Genomic DNA, 24,480 nt, shown 5'->3' with positions numbered 1-24,480 from the left:
GAAAACAGTTGCTCAAAAATCTGTAAGCAAATGTTTACCTAAGATTTATTTACAGCAGCTACTAGGTGAAAACAAGACAAATATCCATTATTTGATGAATAGATAAACATAATGTGGTACATCTGTACAATGGGATTCAGCTGAGAAAAGTAGTTGAGTACTGATTCATGCTTCAAGGATGAGCCTTGAAAACATGCTAAATGAAAAAAACTAGGCATAAAAGGGTACATATTATACAATTAAATTTACATGAAATGTCCAGAATAGGTAAACCTACACAGATAAAGAATAGATTAGTGGTGGTCTTGGGCTAAGAAGAGAGGGCAATAGGAAGTGACTAATTAGTAGGTATGGGATGTCTTTTAGGAATGATTAAAATGCTTTGAAACTGTATTGATGTGATGGCTAACAATATTGTGACTGTCACAAATGCTACTGAATTGTGCACTGTAAAAAGGTTAATGTTGAATGAGTTCCATCAGAAAACAAATACGTGATTCTTGCTTTCATCAAGCTCACCATCTGGCAGAGGAGACAAATATTAATAGACATTATTTAAATTATTCTATAAACAAATACAAAATTGTAGCTCTATTGGTCTATTATCTATATTTATTCCCTAATTCAATACTTCCTATCCTCCTGGAATCTACTTAGCAGTCATAGAATCTTATATATATTATTGTCCCTCAGGTGGCCATGGCTACCTTATTTTTAAAGTCAGTGGACACTTAGTAGATCTTACCTTATTTAATCTTTTAGCAGCATTTGATATAGATAATCACTTTTTCCTTTTTGCTACCCTCTCTTCTGTCTGCTTGAACATCACCACAGCTTTTTGGTTTTCCTCATCTCTCATCTTCCTCCTTTTCTTCCTCCTATACATCCTTAGAATGTTGGCATTCTCCAGGTGAACTCTTAGGCCTACACCCATTTTTTTGTTTCCATGTTTGTGTTCAGATTACTGATCCAAGTCTGCACAGTATAGTGGCATTTTACATGTGTGTCAGGTGAGGGCTTGCATATTTTCAATATTACCCTTGAAAATTCCTCAGAAGAGTCTATGATGAAGGCCAACAAAGTTCAGACAGATGTTTCCTTCCAGCATTTGGATAAGTCACTATTTTTCTTCATTTGGAAAATCGATAAGAATTTTGTTCTACTTAACAAAATATTGCTCAGCTTTGTGAGATGCTGACTCAGTTAGATGTGTAGGTGAACAGGGATTGATCCAAGGAAGACCAGTTGCCGTAATCCGCACAGCGTAGGCTCTGAAGTCGGGGAGAGTGGTGGGAGATGAAGAAAATTGAAAAACAACAAGAAAGAAGGATGCATACCAAGATTATGCTTGAAAGCTGGGACCAGGTGGAACCATAGCCTGTTGAGCTAATGGCTGCCTGGAGTACAGCACCCTCTTTATTTATGCAGGAAGAAAAGGTGGGGTAACTAGTGCCACATGGCTTCCATGGCCTAGTCTGAACGTAGTGTGATTGTCTCGTAATCGTGCACAGAAAGGGAACAAGGAAGGATGCATAATGTAACTGTCTCTGGGGGCTGTGGCATCCAGGGCCTACAATCAGTTTGACTATCTAGTCTATGAAGGAGAAAGGGAGTAGGGATTAGGCAAAGAGCCATCTTCAGGTTTGGCCTGCAGCAACCAGATTCATGCCTCCTATTTCACACAGAGAACCTTCATGAAAAGGACATTATACCCATCCACAGCAGCACTTACTCTAGAAGCTTTCTTTTTTCTCTTCTTTCCTTGGGCTTCTCCTCATCTCCTACCATATTGCCTTTGCTGCATCCTTCTATCAGATCGTAGAGATCCCACATTTAGGGAGTATGATGGCTAATTTTATGTGTCACTTTGGCTGGACAACAGTGTCCAGACATTTGGTAAAACATATTCTGAATGATTCTGTTAATATGTTTGTTGAATGAGATTAGTGTTTAAATTGGTGGATTCTGAGTTAAACAGGTGGTCCTTCATGATTGGGAGGGCAGGCCTTATCCAATCAGTTGAAAGCCTGAATAGGACAAAGACCTCTTTTGTTAAGGAAGTGATTCCACTAGGAGATGTCCTTTGGACTTGAACTGTAGTTCTTCCCTAAGTTTCAGCTTCCTGGGAAATCTCACCAGATTGTGTACTTGCCAACCTCTATGACAGTGGGAGCCAGTTTTAAAAATCAATCAATCTAGCTATCTAGCTATCTAGCTAGCTATGTAGCTATCTAGCTGTCATCTACCTTTTCTCTGTCTATACACGGACACACACATCCTGTATCACATCTGTATCTCTGAAGAATCTTAAGTAATGTAGGAAGCCTATATTGACTCATGAAAACTAAGGAAGGGGCTCTTTCCTTGCTCCCGTGGCATCTTGTCATGGTCATCACAGCATAGGGTAAATACCTGTGCATTTGTTGTCTCCTTCTGCCCCTTAAGCATCATTAGCACAATGCCATCTCTTGTTTTGCTCACCTTTGTACCAGCCCCACAGTTGTAAAATGGAACGTATGTTACAAAAGCCTCCATATTCAGGAAAACGTTGAGAAAGTCTTACTGCATTTATCTACAATTTGATTGTATACGATCCTTTGAACGTTAGATTATAATCTGAGTTCCAAACATTTCCCAAGGCGGTCTCATTAAATTTGAGGTCAGAGGAAAGCCAAGAGCAATAGAAATGTAGTACTGCCTAAAGTAATTTACCTTTTTATTTCTGAGCCTATATATATATCTACACTCCGAGAAGCTTGTGAGGTCTGAGTGTTTCCATGAACACTCTTTTGTTTCCTTAATTCAAGAATTATATATAATAATGCATGGATCATCCTGCACCCCCGCCCATTTTCAGAAGAATCTGCCTGCTCCCACAGCCTTGGCTTGCAGAATCCTATTGCTGGGCCATCTGGTCAATGTCTAAAACTGATTGTTGCCTCTGTATTTGAAAATGTTTCTTTCAAAAAATGGCAACTTTTCTTAGTGTCGCATTAATAACACATATAACTGTATCACTGTCATTACTACCACAAGACTGAGGCGTAGAAAAGAGAAACTGCTCTCTTGATAAATGAAGAGACCACTTGAGAATTTTGTGGTAACTTTTTATTCTATATCTGGGATAAAGTTAGTCATTGTATAGTATATAAATTTTGAGAAGTGCCTTTGCTCTTGATCCTTACATCAGAAGGACCTCTGTACTCATGAGATTCCTCCTATAACAGGGTATCCTGCCTCCTCTAAGGACAATGCCACACACAATTTCTAAATGACTAATGAGAAATCTGATTGCCTGCTAGCTTTCTATGTAATTGGTCCCTTACCTTGGAAAAGCTGACTTTCTGTTGCCCACAGTTTTAGTCTGTCTGAACTCAGGAAGTTAACCATTCAGGAAAGAACCATGAACATTCTTTCAGCTTCTTGCTGACTACAAGTGATGGAAAGCAGTTTATAGTAGAGAGAAGGCTGCTGGTGTAGCGATGAGTCATTCCTGCCCAGATCTCCTGTGACTCATTTTCTTTCATTAAACTGAGCAGAGTCAATAGCCCTTCAGTTTTCTGCACAGTAGCTCTACTGCACTAATGACTGGCTGTTGAACAAGTTTAGCTATGTTCTAATTTATTTATTAAGCAACAGTAAAACAAGTATAAAGTACCCATCAATTGGTAATGGGAGGATGTTAGTGTTTCTGTTCATGAATTAAACCTAAAACACAGCTTCTTTTAGTTGAAAATGGACAAGGCTGGGCTCGACCCATCAGCAAACTGAAAAACAAAATGTAATTTTCTAGGCTGTCTTTTCTCTTATTTTTATTTTTTCTCATCCCTCTTATTTTTAGACCTGTCCCACTGCTTTCCTGCCTTGGTTCCATGTCTGTCTATCTCTTCCTTTTGCCCCACTTATTTTTCTCCACCTGAAATCTCCTTGCCCCTCACCCAACATTCTCCCTCAACTTATGCAACTCAATTTCAAGATGTAAACTAAAACAAATTTTGTAGTGACGCTGCATTTATTATTTACCAAAAAGGTAATTAAATGTAAGAATTTACAAGGGTTTTTAAAATTCTCTTTGCAGTGTTGGGGGTCAAACCAAGGGTCTTACACATGCTAGGCATGTGCTGTGGCTTTGAGCTCTACCTCCAGCCCTAGAAGAGAATATAAAAGAAGAGCACGGAATTAGATTGTGGTTAGATTCTGTCAAAGATGAATGACTTTGAACAAATTACTTAACTTTTCTAGGCCTTGAGTTTCCTCAACAGCAAAATAGGGAAAATAATAAAGATTTTTAGGTTACTGAGGTAATATATGTGTAAGGGTATTTTATCAAGATGAGTAATCAAAATTTTCCATCATACACATATGATGTCTAGGTATATTTGTTTTCTGTCACAAAGTATTTGGCAAATTTCTTAATCACTACACAATTTTCGGCTTTGAAACAAATGTCCAACCACATTTCTTGATTTTCCTGCACAGATGCCAGAAAGCCACTGGGAAAGAAATTGAACGAGTCGGTATGAAAGTGATTCATTTGTATTCACTGGTAGGTGAAGTGCTGGGTCATTTACGTTACATATAACCTGCCACCTTGTGTCTGGAAACTAGTGGGCACTTAATATGGGATGATAGTTACTATTATAATTGTACCAGGTAGGGAGAGGAAAGAATTTTTTTAGGAGTAATTGACTTTTAATTTCCTTTCCAAACTATCATTATCTCAAAAAATATTTATCAATACTATTAATAGGTACTGGTACTATTAAGTACATGCTTTATTGTACATTGCTTTATTACTTACACATGTGTTATTTTCTTTAGCCCTGAAAACAACTGTTATATTCCTGTTTAACATTATTTCTCATCATAAGAAACTGAGTCTCAGAAATAAAGATAATTTCTTGTCCAAACCAAGGTATTTTGAGAATGAAAGAGGCATTAAATTGGAATTATCCTAGGCAAGCTGGGATGTTTGTTCACCTTATTGAGACAGGTTATGACTACTCCAAAAGCCCTCTGTCTTGAAATATGACAGATTTGAGACTGGAAGGCAAGCCTCTTAATGACTCTATCTGAGACTCTGCTGGAATTTCTAGCTAGGTGCTAGGAAGATGGAGGAAGGTAGTGCCTTGAGATCTGTGTGAACAACACGAAAAGGAAGCATAGATTAAGCTGTCGCATCAAATAGGTGCTAAGCTGCTGTGCTAATGTAATTGGCTACAAGGACAAAGGATTGCAGTGGTATGACGGAATTTCCACTCTTCTGAATTAATTGGTTCATTTATTTATTCACTTAACAAACCTCAATTGAACACTCACAGGATCATTTATCCATTGCTGCAAAACAAACTACTCTAATCTTGGTCCCTTTGTGGTGCATACCTGTAATCCCTACCACTCTGGAGGCTGAGACCAGAAGTTTGATGCCAGCCTGGGCAACATAGCAAGACCCTATCTCAAACACAAACAAACACAAACACAAAAACAAAACTATGTCTTAAAACAACAATTTTATTTATTTATGGTTCTATAGGTCTGTAGTTTGACTAGACTCAACTAGGTGGCTCATCTGCTGGTCTCCCCTGAGGTTACTCGTGTGGATGCAGTCAGACTTGGCAGCTCAGGTAGTTGTATAGCCTCAGCCCTAGGGTGTCCTTACTCACATGTTTGGTATTTGGCTTTCACTGTCAAGGATACTCTGCCAGAATGGCTTATTTCTATCCCTGTGCTCTCTTATCCTTCCAGAGGCTTCTTCACAAGGTGGCAGTAAGTATCACTTCCAGAGAGTGAGGGCAGAAGCTCCATGCCGTGGGGGGCCTTGGAGAGATATTGGAACATCTTTACTCTGTGTCACTTTGTTAATCAGGACAAATTACCAGGTCAGTGTGGACTCAAGGGTTAGGAAAACTCTGTTTCTCCCTCCCTGTCCTGGGGATGAAACCCAGGGTCTCATGCTGCTAGGCAAATGCTCTACCACTGAGCTAATACCCAGCCCAAACTTCTCCTCTTGATGGGAGCAGCAGCAAAGCACCCTTGCAGAGAGAAGGGTTGTACACACTGGATGTGAGGAATTTATGGTTAGTTGTTGCAATCTATCACAATGTTCATTTATCAGTTTCTATCCTGGTTGGTAAGGACCTGAATATTGATAATAAGCACTCATTTGCATGGGAGAGATAGACAGGAAGATAACAATTCAATGGAAGGTAAAAAGCATTTTGACAGAAGGGCAACATGGTGTTGTGAGAACACAGGAAGAGATAACTCAAACTGAAAAATTACTACTAGAAAACTGATCCTCTGGATGAGAGAGTAATTTTCATCATGCTTATTTTGTTTGCAAGGTCAGGGATCAGATCTGAAGGCCCTGGAATAGCTTCTTTCATCTACTTAGAGGATTGAGGGTAAGTTGGTAAAAGAATGAGGAGAATGCAATAAGAAGACAAGAGGGGAGGGGAAAATACTTTTAGATGTTCTTCATGTACATTTAAATGGGTATATGGAACTGAAGTCAATAAGTAGGAATGGAGGGTAGGTCTTTCTTGCTACCATTATCCTCAAATCTAATCTCTGCTTTGAAAGCTTGGGAATCCCAATTCACTTTACATATATGTCTAAAATATTCAAAACATACAAGAGTCTTTTCATGAAAATCAGGTTGGGAACAGCCACTATGTGGGAAGTTTGGCATTTTATTGGGGTGCCTTCAATTTAACATTACAAAAGTAAGATTGAATTAGGAGTATTTGGTGAATGGCTTTAAACTCTAACCCTGGAAGCCTTAGATTGAAAGAGAGAAAAAGAGCTGCTAGATAATAAAGCCAGTAGATTTATTGTATATATGACAATAGGGAATTCCTTTAATCACATATTCTCTAGTGCCTTTGGGAACTTGGATGATAATAAAGTGTATTCTGAGTGGAATCAGTGACAGCGTTCTCCCAAAGGAGAAAAAAATAATGTGGAAGCTCATCATTCCAGTGTTTCTGGAGGGACTCAGGAGAGCAAATCTCACAGCTGCCCGCAGCCAGGGTATGTGGGGCACTGGTCTAGAAACTCCTTAGGAAAAATGCTATGACGCTTGGCTACTTCTGTTCCGAAGTCGTTGGATTTAGCTATGTAAAGAGGCAGAAACTTTAGAGAAGAATACTGAATTGGATTCTCTCCTGAGTGGGCAGATCATTATAAACCTTACCTTCACATCTCTGGGTGACTTTGTGGTTTGTCACTGGTCCTAGCTAATGGGGACCAGACTGAGGTCAGAGGGAGTTCCAGATGATTGGGTGCAAGCTACACCACTTAGTGGCCCAGATGGCTCTCATAACCAAATTAAATACTGGCTATCAATCAATGAGTATATATTTAACACCTATTATGTGACTGACATTGTGAAGATACATGGAAAATATAAGACCAGTTTTTTATCTCATTCAATTCTAATTATAAGATATACGATTATAAGAAGATTTGTCTATTTCTATGAAAATGTGTGAGTCAAACATATGGGGAAAATGATACATGTGTTTATAAAAGTATCCCCTAAAAACCTTTCCTTTGTGTGTGATGCATCAGACAAGCTGTTAAAATTTGGTCAAAAGTTTTCCATTGCTGAGGAGGTACAGTGGGGAGACATGCAACACAAGCAGAATAAAATTACAGCCATGAGGTCTTGGAGTCTCATTTGTTAGCCTTGCTTCATTAATAAGAGCCAATGATAATAGACAACCTGTGTTGAGCGCTATGTACTGTGAACTCTTCTGAGTACTTTATATTCATTATCTAATTTAATCTGTTAAAACTGTCTGAGATAGTTGCTGTCACTATTCCTAAGATCTGGGAACAAGTTGCATGCTCAAGGTCATATTGGCAGGAAGTATCAAGGACCCCATACTTGCACAATCAAGAGTCTGGGTGACAATTACATAGGCATTGGCCCTGGTCTTGTACTAATCAGGGTTCTTATTTGAAAAGAAGGCAGCCAACTCTAACTGAAGCAGAAAAGAAGTGTGTCAGAAGGATTTCATAGAATAACTAAGAAGTCTTGAGAACAAGGCTCAACATGTGGGCAGAAGCCAGAAGATACTCGGCAACAAATTCCACATGAAAATGCCACAGGACTAGTCAGTGTGGGAAGCTACTACTGATGCTAGTGCCAGTGGCCACTTGCCCCTGTGTCTCTGGACTCTCCACCCCAAACTTCTGCCAATGGCCACCCCCAGTACCTTTATCTCCATAGCAAGGCTGGTTCTCATGTCTCCAACCCAGTGTCCATGAGGAGAGGAAAGGAATTGTATATTTCCCTTTATCCCTGAGTCTAATCTCTTTGGAGTTACTCTCTAGTAGGAAGGTGTTTGCACATTGGACAGATCAACAAAGAACAACTGACAAATGCCTACTTTGGGTCTCTTCAGTGAATTACTACTTGTTCCTAGGACACACAGGCCAGTTTCTTTAAACAGTTCCTTGTTCTGAGGTTTCCTTCTTCTTAGCGATTGTTGCTGTTTTCTTTCTGGGCATTAGTCCTCACATAGCCATGCCTGTGGCCTAGCCCCAACTCTATGCCCCTGTGGAAGTTCCCTGATTCCTGCTGTTGGTGGAGCCATTTTAGGATGAAAAAAACCTTTTCTTTTCGAGATTTATGTGTCTGTTCAATCAAGTTTAAATGGTCAGGCTTTAGAACAACTTTTCTCAGGAATTGGAAGGCATTTCCAAAATACTGTTTATTTCCAAAGCTTAATAAATTCAGCTCAGTTCAACAAATAACTATTGGGTACTACTGAGTCCTATCACTTTGTTAGCATCTGAGGATATAGACAGGAATAGATGTAGCTTCTGAGGTTAATTTCACAATTGAGTTATGAAAACAAATATGTACTCCTATTATAGCCATCTTTACTTAGCACTCTTGATGTGCCTGTAATCCCTCTTAGTTAAAAGGATCTTACCCTAAAACAAATACAATCTGGATAAAAATAGTAGTTTATATGATTGGAGACTTACTATGTGACAGTGCTTAAATTCTTTGCATTATTAACTCATTAAAACAGCAGTGACAATGATTTTTATCATAATTTCCTCCACCCTGTGATGTTTAGCAGAGTGCTGAAGATAGAGTACATGCTCAATAAAAAACTTCTTTAGTCAGTGATTATATATACAAGAGTATGAAGCTAATAAAGCCTATGAAACCAGGCCTTTTTTCAGAACTTTCAGGGTTGAAATTTATGGGAGTTTCCAGGAAAGTTGAAGTGAAGGAAGTAGCGTGAATGTGACATTTGGCAGCTGGATGGCTCTGCTTTCCTATTGGGTGTCTCATCTTGGAAGAGTGAAGACCACCCACAAGAGGTCCCTGGGCAAATGCCCAAATTCCCAGTGGGACAGATTGACCTTGGAGGGAATTAATCTTATGTAAGCAGGACTATACTCATTAATCATTCACAATAAGCTCTTATTTATGAACTAATTTCAAGTGGACATGTTGAATCCATTTTCCCAAGTAAAAATGGAATTGAGTAAATCATAAATAGCTAAATTATAGTTTTGGCACATGCATATGGTTTTGTTTCATATTTAGAATTATTTGCCTCCTAGAGTAACTTAATACAATGGAAACACTCTGCAAAACACTATAGAGAGTGAGTGTTTATAGAGACTTACATCTGATTTACATTTAAGGAGCATAAAACCAATTGCAGCGAGACTGTGCTACTAACCCTAAGGGACAGCTAGGTACAAATGCTTATAGGAATGCTGATATGACTACTTGCAATGGAGACCTTCAAAATTAATTTATACAACTAGGATAAGGGTATCTTAGAATGTCCTCAGTGGACACAGATATATTATAAATGATTCCCAGACAAAGTAGCTGTTATATGAGAACATCTTTCTAATATGAGATTAAAATCTGGAATAACAAGTAGCATTAAATATATCCATCTACATTAGCGTAAAAAGTGACAGCACTGTAAAAGCAATAAACAGGTAGACAACTAATGGTCAGTTCCTATGATTAATTGCCTTGTCGTTACTGAAATTGCTTTTATTCTGACTAAATAGCCTAATTTTTCTTTTTCCTATGACCACATACATATATGAAGGGAAAAATCTCCTCCAAAGATATTATTATTTGTAAGCCATATTTTGAAAGCAATTAAAAATACCTTCTCAGCTTCTGTTGTAGAAGTTAGTAAGTCTAGAAGTCTTTTATGATGCAAAATGCTCTAACTTGGAAATTATATATTGTTTTAATATTTTCATTTTCAAACATTTTTCGTTCTTCTTTTAGTAGTAGTTTCATTTAGCAACAGTTTTCTGAAAAGTAATATTTTTATGCATTGAGTGTTATATTATTTATCAACTCTCATATACTGTACCTAATCTCTTGAAACTATTTACATCAATGGGTGTGCCTATGTGTATAAAAACACACATAAAGTCTTGTTTTTTCTGAATGTTGTTTGTAGATTTGCTATTTTGTCTTGCTTTTTCTGTGATGGTGTCTGTGAAGGTTTAAATGAAATTTATAGCATGCATCATGTATGGTAAGTTTGTGTGTCATATAATAATCAGCATGCAAAAAACCCACATATTTGCACTGTATATTTAAGCCTAGTAAGTAATCATATACAAAACAATGCAAAAATGTGAACATTGTATGGCAATTAATAACATCTCTGCCAGTGTAAATACGTTTTTTTCCCCATAAATCATTTCCAGCTTGTCAAAATGGATCTGTGCTGGCAAAGAAACAAGGGCAATGTTTCAATTTTCTCCATCTGGCAAGAAATTTTCTGTTAGATTTCCTCCTTCCCTTTACCAGTTACAGAATTTATATGAGCAACTACATATAGTGTGATTAAGAAAGGGTGCTGTGAGATAGGATAAAGAACAATGCAGGATATTAGGGACTTGACTTTGAATAACTGTCCCAAATTGTACATTCATGTCACACATGCACATAACAGAAAATATTTGGTTGTTGAAGCATAAAAATGATTCTCTTTGTAGCAAAACATTGCTCTCATTAAATAAAGCACAACTTTCTTTTAAAACATTTTCCCGTAACGTGAATATATTTTAACTTGTTTGGCATAATTTCTTAGAGTGATTGAGGATGCATTTAAATCTGAAAAAATTTTATCATGTCATTGTAGATATTCCAGTAGCATGAACACACACATTAATTCCCAATATGATCTAGCAAATAATTTACCCTTTCATGATTGAATATTAAAAACAAAATTCAATAGAGGGCATAATATAAACAAAGAGTGCTTATAGATGTCTAGCAATAGCACAACATTGGTATTTTCAACTAGAAAACATACAATTTGCTGACCATCAAGAAATGAATTCATGCACAAACACCAAAATGTACTTATTTTCATGTACACTGGTGGATAATTTTATACTTTCTGTTCTTGTTAATACAAAAATAGTGTTAGAACTCACGTGGTGTACTATCCTGCCTGGCTACTCAGCTGTCCACAGTATGCCTGGTACTGTGTGTATCTGAGCATTTGTGTGTGTCTTACAGGAAAGCAAGCACAATGGGATCATGCTGACAGCTGCCTGTGCGGCAGCCCTTCCCAAATAATCTTTGCACTTGGAAAGGCACAAATAATCCAGAGGCACAGAAGACTCATTTAGAACCATTTTGGAACTATGCTGTAAGATGCCTTGGGAGGTTAATGTTTCTCTAATTTTTAAAAAATATGGTAGTTAATGGATTCGTTCAGTAATTACACCCTGGTAAGTCAGGGGAGGGAGAGAAAGATTTTGGCTTGGCTATTTCACGGGAAGATAATCAACGACTATGGGCAAAAACCTCCAGATAAATGTGTACCACGTGTGAGCCGTGAGCGCTCTCCTCCCCAGGAAGGTGGAGATCAGTGCAGTTGCTCTGGGTCATGCAACCAAACCAACTCCTGTTTTTTTTCTCTGTGGCTTTTTCCATCAAATAGGTCACCGAAGAGATGGCTCCAGTGTGTTGATATTAATCACTTGGAGCCAGGGTGCTTCAGTTGTCACTTACCCTTGTTGTGGATAGTTTTAGCTGCACATATGGAACATTATTTGTCATGCACTCTTCTGAGACCCTTAGAATGTCAGGACATAACAGATGATTAAAGGATTGAGAAGCAACCTTCACTCTGAATATCTTTGTCTTAAATTGTCAGATCAAAGCTTTAATGCGATTTGATGGTTCAGTTTTCTTGCTTGTAAGTTTCATGGGCATGTGCCAAAAATAATTTGCATAAAACTTTACCTGAAGAGGTGGCTAGGAACAAGGGACTAGGAATTACAGTATAATCGAATAAATAGTTTCTTCTACTCCCCACTGCCAACTTCCTCCTTTTCACTTTCTCTCCACTGCCCCATCCATTGGAGGATCTATTATTCAATCTAAAGCTTTTATCATACACTTTTCTTTGGGATTAACTCTTACACTGAGGGAATTAACCTCACTTCTTGCTCCATCATTCCATTACATTCAAAACACTGGGTGTATAAAGTTGTGCAGCATTCCTCAACCTATGCAACAAATGAATTCCCTGAGCTACCTCTAAATCAATTCTTCAGAATCAAACCATAATTTCCTATGAATATCATAATGGAAAGTAGGTGTCTTGAGTACTTTGAAAAGATTTTGGGCTCCAGAAACTTAATAAAAATCATACTGATAAATGGAACTACTTTAATATTAGGAATTTTAAAATAATATTGATGCTATACTTTTAAGTTAAGTTGCAGAAATGTCTAATGTGAATGTGTAGGGAAGCTATGGTAACCACGGTGGGAGGCGGTGAGGGGCTATGTTGGGAAATGGGGAGGTTGACACTGGTATCATCCACCTCACTGTGGGAAGAACCATTTTGTTGTTTCAGGCTGTTACCCAGAGAAGGGCAGAGGAGGGAGAAAGAACACTTGGTTTGCCTTTGAGCATCTTCATAAAATTTTCTCCCTTTCTTTCTCTATGGTTGTACAACTACCCCTTAAAATATTCTGTTTGTAAAAGGTCAGATTCCCTCTCTCACTTACCTTGAAAGGTTTTGATACTCACTTGCCAGAAGGCAGTGGGTAGGGCCAAGTAGGTTCTCACAGTTCCTTTAATCTCTCAAGTGTTGCTGATTCTTAATCTTCCTTAGTCTGTCTTTGTTACTGATATGCAGGAACAAGGACTTGTATGGGTCTGTAATGTCTTAAGGAATCCAGGTTAACACTGCTAATCTTTCCATATCCTCAGGTTCTCAATACATGTGTGGAAAGGCAGGCCTAGATTTGGGAAAAGACGAACCAGCATCTGATTTTCTTCTTGGTTTGGGGCTACTGACAAAAATTTATACGTGGAGGCTCTCTTAGATTCATAATTATTCTGTTACAACTTCCTCCCTTCAGAACATTCCAGAGGGTAGGTAGATAATGGCTATTAACTCAAAAGTCCATAAGCTCAAGGGAATTAAGAAGCATTTTCCTATGTTAAAAAGTATAATCAAATGAAAGATAAATTTAGGCAGAATAGAACATTTAATGAACCAAAATCCGGGTACGCTGTGTCATTTCTATTCTAGCTCTTGTTTGGAACAGACTTGACTAGGCCTCTCTATAGAGGATAGGTATCTGTATTGTATTTTATAAATCATAAGTTAACATTAACCTGAAGCAATCAGAAAGATACAAGTTGGAAAATAACATGATCTAGTAAGATGTTAGTGATCTTACTCTTTTAATGACATAATTTCATTTTTTGCCACTACATTTAGTCATACTCTAAAGATTTAACTTCTAGTCATCCCAGTTACTTAGGAGGTTATGATCAACTAACAAAGCACTATGAGATCAATCTATTTTCATTTTCAGTATTAGGGAAACTGAGGCGTGCAGTGCTTATATGATTTGGTTAAAGTCAGTGTCTGGGACATTTCTAGAATATGTCAGCTAAAAGGCAATAAAGCAGAATATTTATAAGCTCAAGCTTTGAAATAAAAAAAGACCTAGGTTCTAAACTCAGTGTTAAATAAACACCTTAAGCTGTGGTCTCTTTGACTATCATCTGACAAATAACTCTTGTCTTGTAGGATTTTTGTATGTATAAAAATATATAAAATTCTTAGCATAACAGTTAACATATAACTACTAGGTATAGCTAAATAGAGCACACAGCTATATTTATTAATGTAGTCTTTCCATTTAATGCTATTTCATTTAAACTGTGTGCCTAATTTACTAGACTTGATTGATCTATTGATAGCATCTTTTCATTCTTAATAGTATTAATTAGAATAGAAGAAGAAAAAGAATGAAACTTAATTTTCCCTAGAGTCCTAAGGGATTTGTGTGGGTCAATTTATTAATGAAATGTGAAGAACATTTGGCAAACCCACCATATGAGACAAAGCGTTGTAAAGAGTCTTTAGAAAGAATTGGTATCTAATGTTAATGTCTGTGGAATGGAACTGTCATAGGATAATGGCCTTTTGATGGTACAGAAAATGCCAAGGCAGAGATAAGACATTTATTTTGAAAGCACTAGACAATCACCTTTGGATAGTGTCCTTCCACCAGGTCTTTATTTCTAATAGACCAATAATTGATATGGATGTAATTATTTTTCTTGATGGACTTGATATATTAGGCAATGGCCTTGCTCACTCTGTACTATCACTGAGTTGCTGTATATTCACTGGTTGTCAGGAGAAACGTTTTACCCTGTATTCTCTGAGTAACTGTGATTTTTCTCCTCTGAATACCAATTGCATCAGTTATATAAACAAGGGGATTTGGAGTAGTCTGGAACTCCCAACCCTGTGGTCACCCTAGTGATGTAACTATCAACCAAGATATTTTTTAAGTTGCCTGGGTATAGAAACTTACTTTTCTTGTGTAAGATATAGTAGATGTTTTAAACATGGAAAATCAGATTTGCTGAGACTGATCTGTTTGTAAACCTAACATACTCAAATTCTGTGAAAGTTTCGCAGAACTATCTTTGTTACAGAAAAGTACTTCCTGTAGGGTAAAAAGATTAACTGTAGAGTCAATTATGTAAAGCTCATAAAATTAAAGTCCTTTTTATCCAGGAAAAACCATTTGTGTGTGTGTGTGTGTGTGTGTGTGTGTACCTTAGTGCGTGTGACCATGTCCAGCATCATAACTGGGTAGATGGATTTTGTTGTTCTTTTACAGAGTATAGTGAAAGTCTGCTAGGATGTCTTTGATTTGTTATTATTAATCTTGTTTCAAGGAAACCTGAGACAAGGTGGATGGCTTGGATTGACTTTTTATTTGCTATGAGTATGGTAATTTCACTCACATACTATCTTCATGTACACATTTTAACTTAATGGATTTCTCAAGAGTCGAGTTATGGCCTTGTTACAATGAACTTCATCCCATAGTGCTGTAGGACAATAATACATAAATGAATAAATAAATAAATAAGCCCTTTGACCTTTCTTTCCAGGCCTACTTATAAACTCCGGTAGAGCTTGAATGACAATAGAAAGATTTCATCTTTTGTCTCCTGTCCTGAACTTCTCTGATACATGTCTTGAATTTTTATTCAAATTACTTTGGGTTTTAATTTATTCAGTCAAATGTCAACCAAGTGTTGTTTATCCTGTGGATTACACTCATGCTCACTGCAGAATTCTCTAACATTTTGATTTCTAATTATTTTCTTGTTTATCCATGTGGTGGGATGTTTTGAATATTACCTTCTGACCACTGACCGGTTGGAATTATAATTTCCTCTTTCCTAAGCATCTGGTAGCAAGTGTGTAGTTTTAGCAAATCTAACAACTGCATTGCCACAGCTTTATTCCATATAGCACTGTTTTCTTTCATTATTTATTGCACTTAAACAAATCAGTGTATTTTGGTTATTGGAATTGAGCTTTGCAAATGGTGTGCAACTGTAGCTTGGCTAACATTCCTGAGCACAACGCAGAAAAGGTACTAAGATACTTCTCCAAAGAATTCCCAGCTCACAAAAAAATAGTTTGTTCAAGAAGCTGGGAAGCTGGTTCTGCAGCAGAGATTGATCCCAAACTCTTACCAGCTCTATGCCACTGTCTCCCACTATATTTTTAAACTTATTTCTTTTTTCCCTCTGCTGGGACCAATCCTCCCTCTCTCCCACAACACTCTTATTTGTGAATTATGGACTAATACTGAAACCTCTCCCATGTTCCACACATCCAGCCTGATTTAAACTTGGGATGGGACGAGAAACATTGTAATGGACAATGATAGGGAGGCCATTTGGAAAAGGCATTAAAACAAAAAAACACCGCATACAGCTTACATAAGAGTGAAATGATCAGACAGTAAGGTCACTGACATGAAAGATCATAGACTATTTAAAAAGTAGAGGATTTTGACATGGTTAAGAGGTACAGTATAAAAAATCAAAGTAGAGGCAAAACTGAACAGCAAAGTACCAGATTATGAAGACCTTGAGTACTATGTTAGGAAATTCAGCATTAACATCTGGTAAGGTAGAGTCAATAGCGTTTCCAACCAAATGGAGATAGAATTACACTTATATTTTAAGGAGACTTTGATGGGAGGCTGACCCAGGAAGATCTCAAGTTCAAGCCCAGCCTGGGCAACTTAGCAACTTGGTGAGACCCTCTCTCTCTCTCTCTCTCTTTTTTTTGAGACAGGGTCTCACTCTCTAGTTTAGTCTGGCCTTGAACTCACTATGTAGCCCAGGCTGGCCTTGAAGAGGTGGCCATCCCCCTGCCTCAGCCTCCCCAGTGCTAGGATTATAGATTTGTGCCACCACACCCAGCTGAGACCCTCTCTTAAAATAGAAAAATAAAAGAGAACGTAGAAAAAAATAACAAAATTAGTAATATTGTATATTAGTACAACAGATTGTATGGTACATATAGTATAGAATAGTATAGTATAGTGATAGTTCTGAAGGACTGTTGTAATTACTATTTTAGGGTTGAGAAAACTGGGGGCTAAAAATTAACTTGCTAAAGATCAACTTGCCCAAATAGTGAATCCAGGAATTGAGTCCAGGAACATCTGGCCCACATCCTAGTAGCTCATGGTGTATTTTCCATATACAGCATTAGCTAGCTAAAATGGGGATTAGAAATGCAAAGTCCATTGATATGACTGAGGCAGGAAATAGAAGCTAGCATAGATAAAAGTAGAGGATCAGTACCAGGATATCAGACAAAATTTTGACAAGCAATTTTCTGCTACTTCTAGTATGACATCTACCCTTCATTCATTCAAAAATATTTACTAAACAGTATTATTGCCAGGCACTGATCTAAGTAAGTGGGAATTATCTTTAAGAAGGGTAGGCAAAGATCTCACATTTGAACTTAAATCCTAGGTAGTGAGATGGAAAATAAAGATGAGAAACATAACAGAAAGTAATTAGGTAGCATATTATAAGGCAGTAAGTGGAGTATGCAAAATAAAATGTAGATGAGCAAGGTGGCTCAGGAGTCCTGTGGTAGGGTAGGTGGGGGGGAAGAGCTGGGCAGGGACAAGCCCACTGAGAAGATTAACCTGAGCAAAGGCTTGGAGGAAGTGAAGAGATGAATCAGGTAGATATCAGAGGCAAAAGCACTTTCACTGGAGTGAAGACACTAAGGTAGGAATGTCCCTGGCAAGTTCTAAGGCTGGTAATGCGGCCCAGACTGTCTGAAGCAGACTGAGGAAGAGGGAGAAGAGTAAGAGATGAGGACAGATTGTGGCAGGAGGCTCATCAACACTGGGCCTTGTAATCCTTGAAATAACTTTGGTTTTTACTGTGAAGTGGGAAATGAGAAGCATGGCAGAGTTTCGAACAGAAGGGTATGATCTAATTTACACTTTTAAAAAGATCACTTGGGCAGCTGTCTTAAGGAAGATGGTAGAAGATGAAGAATAAAATCAAGAATAGACCATATTAGTAACATAGGCCAGAAATGATGGTGGCCAGGATCAGGTGGCAGCAAGAGCAAAGGAAAAGTTCACAGAATTTTGAATATATTTTGAAGATAAAACAGATATATGATAAGGATAAGATATATGATAAGGAGAGGAATCGATGATGCCCACAAAGATTCTGTCTGAGCAAGTGGAAGAAAATATCAATAGACATGGATAAGGTTACAAGTGAGGCAGATTTTAGGGGATGCTCAGGAGTCAGCTTTGGACATACTGAGTTTAAGATATGTGCTATACATCTGAGTAAAGACATTGAATAGGCAGGAGATATAAGTCTGGAATTTAGGAAGGAAACTCCAAATACAGATGTTAAATTGGAGGATTCAACAGAAAAGCATAATTTAAAACCATAACTCTAGACAAAGGAGAGAAGAAGCTCCAGGATGGATCCTTCGAATTTCCCCAACTCCTTGCCATCTGCTGCCAACTCCTTAAGAAGTTAATAAGAAGAGAAACCAGCAAAGAATACCAAGAAGGAATGACCAGTGAAGGCGAAGGAAAATCAAGGGGGCAAAGTGCCTTGATGTTGGGGGAACATGGAGTGAAACCTTGTGTGCATTTCATGTTTCCACTCACTGGCTGTGTGCAAAGGAGTCCACAGACCTAAAGGAGGACGGAGTCGTAAGACAGAGGGGGCCTGGTCACTGAACACCTGCGTGGTGACGCATAGCCAAGGTTTCCCTGCCAACCTAGACTATGCTGAGGACAAGAAGTAATTTTACAAATTATGGCCCTGGGATTTGGGGACCCTTTTCTCCTGGTGCTAGGTACTCAACTTCGGGCCTTGATACATGTTCTACCACTGAACTACATCCCCAGCCTAGGAATTTTTAAACAATGGCTGTTAGCTTACCCTAACAAGAATTTGTGTCATTTTAAAGATATCTATGTGTCATTTTAAAGATATCAGCATTTCATTTTGAGACTTTGAAGAAGTTGTAATTGTTGGTAGACACATGAACACTATTCATTATTAATGAGTCATTAAATAAGTACTTTTACTTAGCAATGTTTTATTAGAAGTTAGGTTATATATACATGAAAGCAGTAAAATACTATTTTCAAACATTGAGTTTTCACCCGATTTTCGCTTTGTTGAAGTAGGTCTAAAGCAATCATTCCCAGTTTGACACTAAGACCACCGTAGGGTCTCAGTAAAAGTTGAGCTGGTACAAGTCAAGTTTCGGCAAAGCCTCGTTCCATCTTGGACTTTTGTGAACCAAGTTAGCTAATGGCTTCTTCCTGTTTCTCACCTTTAATTGTATCTTAAGAATAACCATTATTGATGGGAAGCTGTCAGTTGGTTTTTAAGGTCCATCACTGAAGTTGATAAATCTTTGATAGATTCCTGTGGTTCAAGGAAAATGTCTACCTTTCCTCAAGTGTGGAGTTTTCAATTGATTTGGAGAATTGATTAAAAACTTGTTGTAAGCCTGAGGTTGATAGCACGAGCACTTTTTGAGGCATATAGGCCCTGGACTATTCATTCGCAAGTTTATAAATTCTAGCTATTGAAGTCTGCCTTATGTATTAAAATGGTTTCCCAGCACATACAGCAAAAATCCAAGGTTATTACCTTGGTCTTCAAGGCCTTACTCTTTCTGACTTCCTGCTATTTCCCCCCTTCCATCCTCCTGGCTCCTTGGTTCTCCTGGAGCACATTCACATGCTTCTGGACAGATCCGCTGTGCTACCCTCCTGCTGGTCATACTCACATGGCTTATTCTTTCACTTCTAATTTTCAGTCTCCCCTCCACTACACCTGAAATTATAGCTCCCATGACCCTCTGCCCCTTCTCCTGCTCTATTTTTCTTCATAAAATTGAGAACTCATAGATGTTAAATTAGTGGCTATTTGTTTCTTTGTTTCTTATCTGTTTCTCTTGTTAGAATATAAGCTGCCTGAAGATGCAACCCTATATTATTCGCTGTTATATCCCCAATGCTAAGAATTACAGTTGGACATAATAGGAGCTCAACAAATACTTGCTGAATAAATGAATAAATGGATGAATAAGTGCTTATAGTTATCTGATTTCTCAAAATAAGTATCTTAGGAGAGACTATTCTTTTCTCACAGTGAGTGCATGATGATAGCCAACATAGATGAATCTAGCCTAAGAAATTTGGAAAAATTGAGCATCAATTCTTTCCCTAATTTAAAAATCTCATCTAACCTCGTGAATCAGCCAGGCTTCCTTCAAAAGGACAAATGCCGATTGGTTGTTGTTCAAAACTTTTTGGGGTCTCAAAGGGCAGGGGAAGCCCTGTCTCCAGTAGTTACTATCTAATTTGTAGCCATGGAATCTATTGATTTTCACATTTCCATCTTTTTCAGGCACATTAACAACCACAAAGAAAAATATTAAATGGGAAAAAGGGTAGAGAAGTGTCAATAGCAAGTCTACTTAGGAAATGCGTCCTGTCACACCAATTCACAGAGTGCTGACTTACATGATTTCATAAACCCAGTTACTCGCTTGCAAAGTTATCTAGTGCTTAAAATGTAATAAGCGTTAGAGGCTTTTTTCTTTGTTTTTGCTGTGAAAAACTGTATCCTTTAGAGAAGCTCACAATTTATATACTGAAAATATATAAAAGAATTATGTGTCAACAAAATGGTGTTTAAGGTTTTAAATCATCCAAACAGTCAGCCCTGAGACTTCCTCACTAGACATCTCAGAGACTTTATGAAAGTTTTATTCTACAATTCCCTGCTTGCCTTTACTCTTAGCTGCTTCTTCTAGCTATTCATAGAGTTTGAAAAATAGAGTTTATATGCTTTAAGTTGCAAGGCATTTAGAATTTTCATAATCTCTTTATTGTGGCTGAAGCAGTCAAAAAAATGAAGTCTACTGTTGATAATATTTCACTGTGCCTTTACTAGATTAACTGGGGCAAGAAGCTAGAATTTATGACATTTTTTTAATACTCCATTTTTAGGAAGCCTTTATTATGAGTAAGGTGGTGGATAATTAAATTAGTTTCAAAATACTTGGTGAAGATCAGGAAGCAGGGTGATAATGAAGCTTTACAAAGAATAGATGCTGAAAATGATGTTCTTGAGAACAAGGCTCTTACATTTTCTGTTTTGTATCTTTCATGGCATGTAGCAATGTGCTAAGCAAATAGTAGATGATTATTGGTCCTTGTTCAATCAGTTTATGTAAGTGTATAGTTTCTCCTTTATTCACATTTGCACTTTCCATGGTTTTAGCTTCCAGTTGCATTCTGAAAATATTAAATGCAAAATTCCAGAAATAACTCATAAGTTCTAAATTGGGTACTGTGATGTGTAGCATGATGAACTCTCACACTGTCCCATTGTGCCCTTCCCCCAGGAAATGAACCATCCCTTTGTCCAGTGTGTCCAAGTGCTATAAACTACTCACCTGTTAGTGCTTGTGTTCAAGTATCCTTTACTTTACTTAGTACTGCTTCTGAAGTACAAGAGTACATTTGGGATGTGCTGAAAAGAAAACATAAAGTACTCCCTTTAAGTGAATAGGTGAAAATTCTCAACTTAGGAAGGAAAGAAAAAAAGTTGTACGCTGACATTGCTAAGACCTATAGTAGTAACAACACATAGTTTATGGAGAGTTCAGCATTGTCTGTGGGTTCAGGCATCCATTGGGGAACCACTGTGGTTTTTTCTTTTTTTGGTCCTGGGGATTGAACACAGGACCTTGCACCTGCAAGGTAGGCGCGGTGTCACTGAGCTAAATCCCTGGACCATACATAGCATTTTTTACAAGATTAAGCCAGGTTGGAAAATTTTCTCTTGAGTAATTTATTTTAAATGAGATATCTTTAGGTAAATGTTGAAACAAGTGCACTATCTGATTGATTAGTGTACAATTCTTTAATGTACACAATTTCTTTAATGTACGTTTACTGGCAGTAGATTGCCACCTGCTCCCCATGACCCTCCTCCTACTTAATTTCTCATTAGTGGATTTCAGTATCTATTCAGTGTTTGCAGCGTTTGCTGTGTTTCAGTTTCTTTATCTGTTCTTACCCTTAGGAAGCTTTTAGTCTAGTGTCAAGGCCGATGAAAAAGGGGAAAAAATCAATTCTGTTTGATTAGACTCTTTTTACTAGAACTAAGGTTCAGCTCATGCTTCCTCAGGTGGTAGAGAGATTATTATAGGGATCATTATAAGAGGATGAAACCACAAGAACCTAAGGAAATCAGAGCCTCTCACCTGTAGGAAGAGCAGAATTGAATGCTGGCTCTGGGTCCTGGTATCCTTGGCCTTTCAGTATTCTTAGAGCACACAGTCAAGTGCCTTCATCGGCCCCTTTTCATGTCTCTCTATCATATGTTCTCACTTGTGTTTTCTACTCTTAAAACTTACTGTTATGAGGGTCTTGTTAATCATCTTTCTATTGCTGTGACAAGATACATGAGATAATTAGCATAAAGAAGGAAAGTTTCATTTTTGACCCATGCTTTCAGAGGTTTAGTCCATGGTCACTTGGCCCAGTTGCTTTAGGCCTGTCATGGCACAGTACATAACAATGGGAGTGTGTAGAATTCGAGGTCTATTCACTTCATGATAGCAGAGAAAAAGGCAAAGTGGCCAATGTATTAATATCTCTTCAAGGGCTTGCCTTCAGTAACCTAACTTCCTTCCATTAGGCCCCAATACCTCTCAAAAGCACCACTGGCTGGAGAAGAAGCCTTTAGCCTAAGTCTTTGCGGGACATTTATAATCTAAACCATAACAGGGACCAATTGTAACTTTTCTCCAAGTAATGACTTTTCATCATAGAATTTTTTCCTGATACCAACTTTGCCTGTGAGTTCCTTAGTTCAGAATACTTAGAAAGATTGAATTAGTCTAGCCTATGTTTTTTCAAAGCAACCACAGCTGCCCTCAGACACTCTGTGTTCACCCCTAATTCAATCAACTGTGAAAAGAGGATTAGATCATACAGTAAAAACAGGTCTAAGAGCTATTTGTTCACCAGAACTACAGAAGAAGGCATAGTAGAGGCTTTGTGTTGCTATCTCTAGTTCAATTTAGCCTTGTGAGTGCTAGACGTTATGGTGCATAGGATTTCTAAGGATGGAATTGGACCATTTGGTCAAGTCTGAGAATAGTCAGAGCAGAAACTTTAGGGAGGATGATACCTAAGATTGAGCCAGAGAGGTAGGTGAAGAAGTGAAGAAGTAAAGACAGTAGACAAAAAGTAGTAGACAAGTAAAACAGCATAAATAAGGAAAAGGGGCATGAAGATATATGTTTCAGAGACTGAACCACATGTGATTTAATAAATATTCTTGAAACTTGAATTAAGTCCAGAGTAGTAGGAAATAAGAATAGAGCAAGGCAGGATCCATATTATAGTGCAGTAAAAGTAATGAGAAACCATTTCCTTTTCAGAGGAGGGACTACTAGGTTACATATATTTTTTAGATGCGGCCAGTGGAACATGCATTTGGACATGGTAAGACTGGAGACAAGAACACAAGTAGGATAGTTTGGGTAAAATATTGGAACTATCTTAACTAGAAAGTAGAGGAGAGTGGAGAAGAGATGATATGTTAAAGGAATATTTCTTAAGTAGAATCAAGTGTATTTGACCACTCATTACCTTGTGGTAGGTGAAGGAGAAGGAAAAGTCTGCATTTTGGTTTGGTGAAGTTGTGAATGGTGGTGTCATTGGGTAAGGTGAGAAATCAAAGGAGAGTAGATTTGAGGGAGGTGTGTTGGAAAGGAGTTGAGACAGAAAGGAATACCATGTTGGGTGGTGCCCTGGAACTTGGTATGAAAGAAGAGGAAGAGAAATGAGGCAGTCTATTCAGTTTTTCCTCATATCTCTGATAAAAATTACAGTTGGAAGTTGAATAGGTGGGGCAAGTATGAAAGGGAAAACCAAAGGCTTATCCCAAGAGCGATTTAGATTCAGCCATCCCGTCACGGGTGACCACACCATCTGCTGTTTCAGTAGCCATGTGTTCCCAACCTAAGGCTTCCTAGACCTCCAGTTAAATGTATTTCTTTGATCCTGATGATGTAATTGGAGAATATTCATTAAACTAACAAAGAAGCAACATAAAGCACTTCATTCATTTTCCAATAAATACCTACTATGTGGTATGCTCTGTGAATAATTTAGAAAGCAAAATTTGCTTACTGCCTGCACTTGACTTTGATAAATTGGAGAATTAAAAAATGAAGTAAATGAGGGGACATTCAGATTACTCAGCAAAGGGGAAAAAGGAGACAAATTCTCAACAGAATGGTAGAAATGATTGATTTACTTTAGGAGAGCGTGGCAGAAAAAGATGGGCCATAGTGGACTACAGATTGAACAGGATTCAAGAAAGTAAATAAAAGTAAATATGATTTTAAAATATCTAAATGGAAGTATAACATCTAAGATCAAGCAGTGATTCATCCTTTTAGGAAGTCAGATTACTAATTGAATTCTATCTCTGTTAAAATTCTTTGGTTCTTATCAAGAGAAATAGACTTTGGATATTACCTAGGATAATTTTACTCTTAC

This window comes from Heterocephalus glaber, unplaced genomic scaffold (assembly GCF_053883595.1).
Source record: "Heterocephalus glaber isolate CG9 unplaced genomic scaffold, H.glaber_assembly_v1.0 deba00001442, whole genome shotgun sequence".
NCBI lineage: Eukaryota > Metazoa > Chordata > Mammalia > Rodentia > Bathyergidae > Heterocephalus > Heterocephalus glaber.
This window is presented reverse-complemented; position numbering follows the sequence as displayed.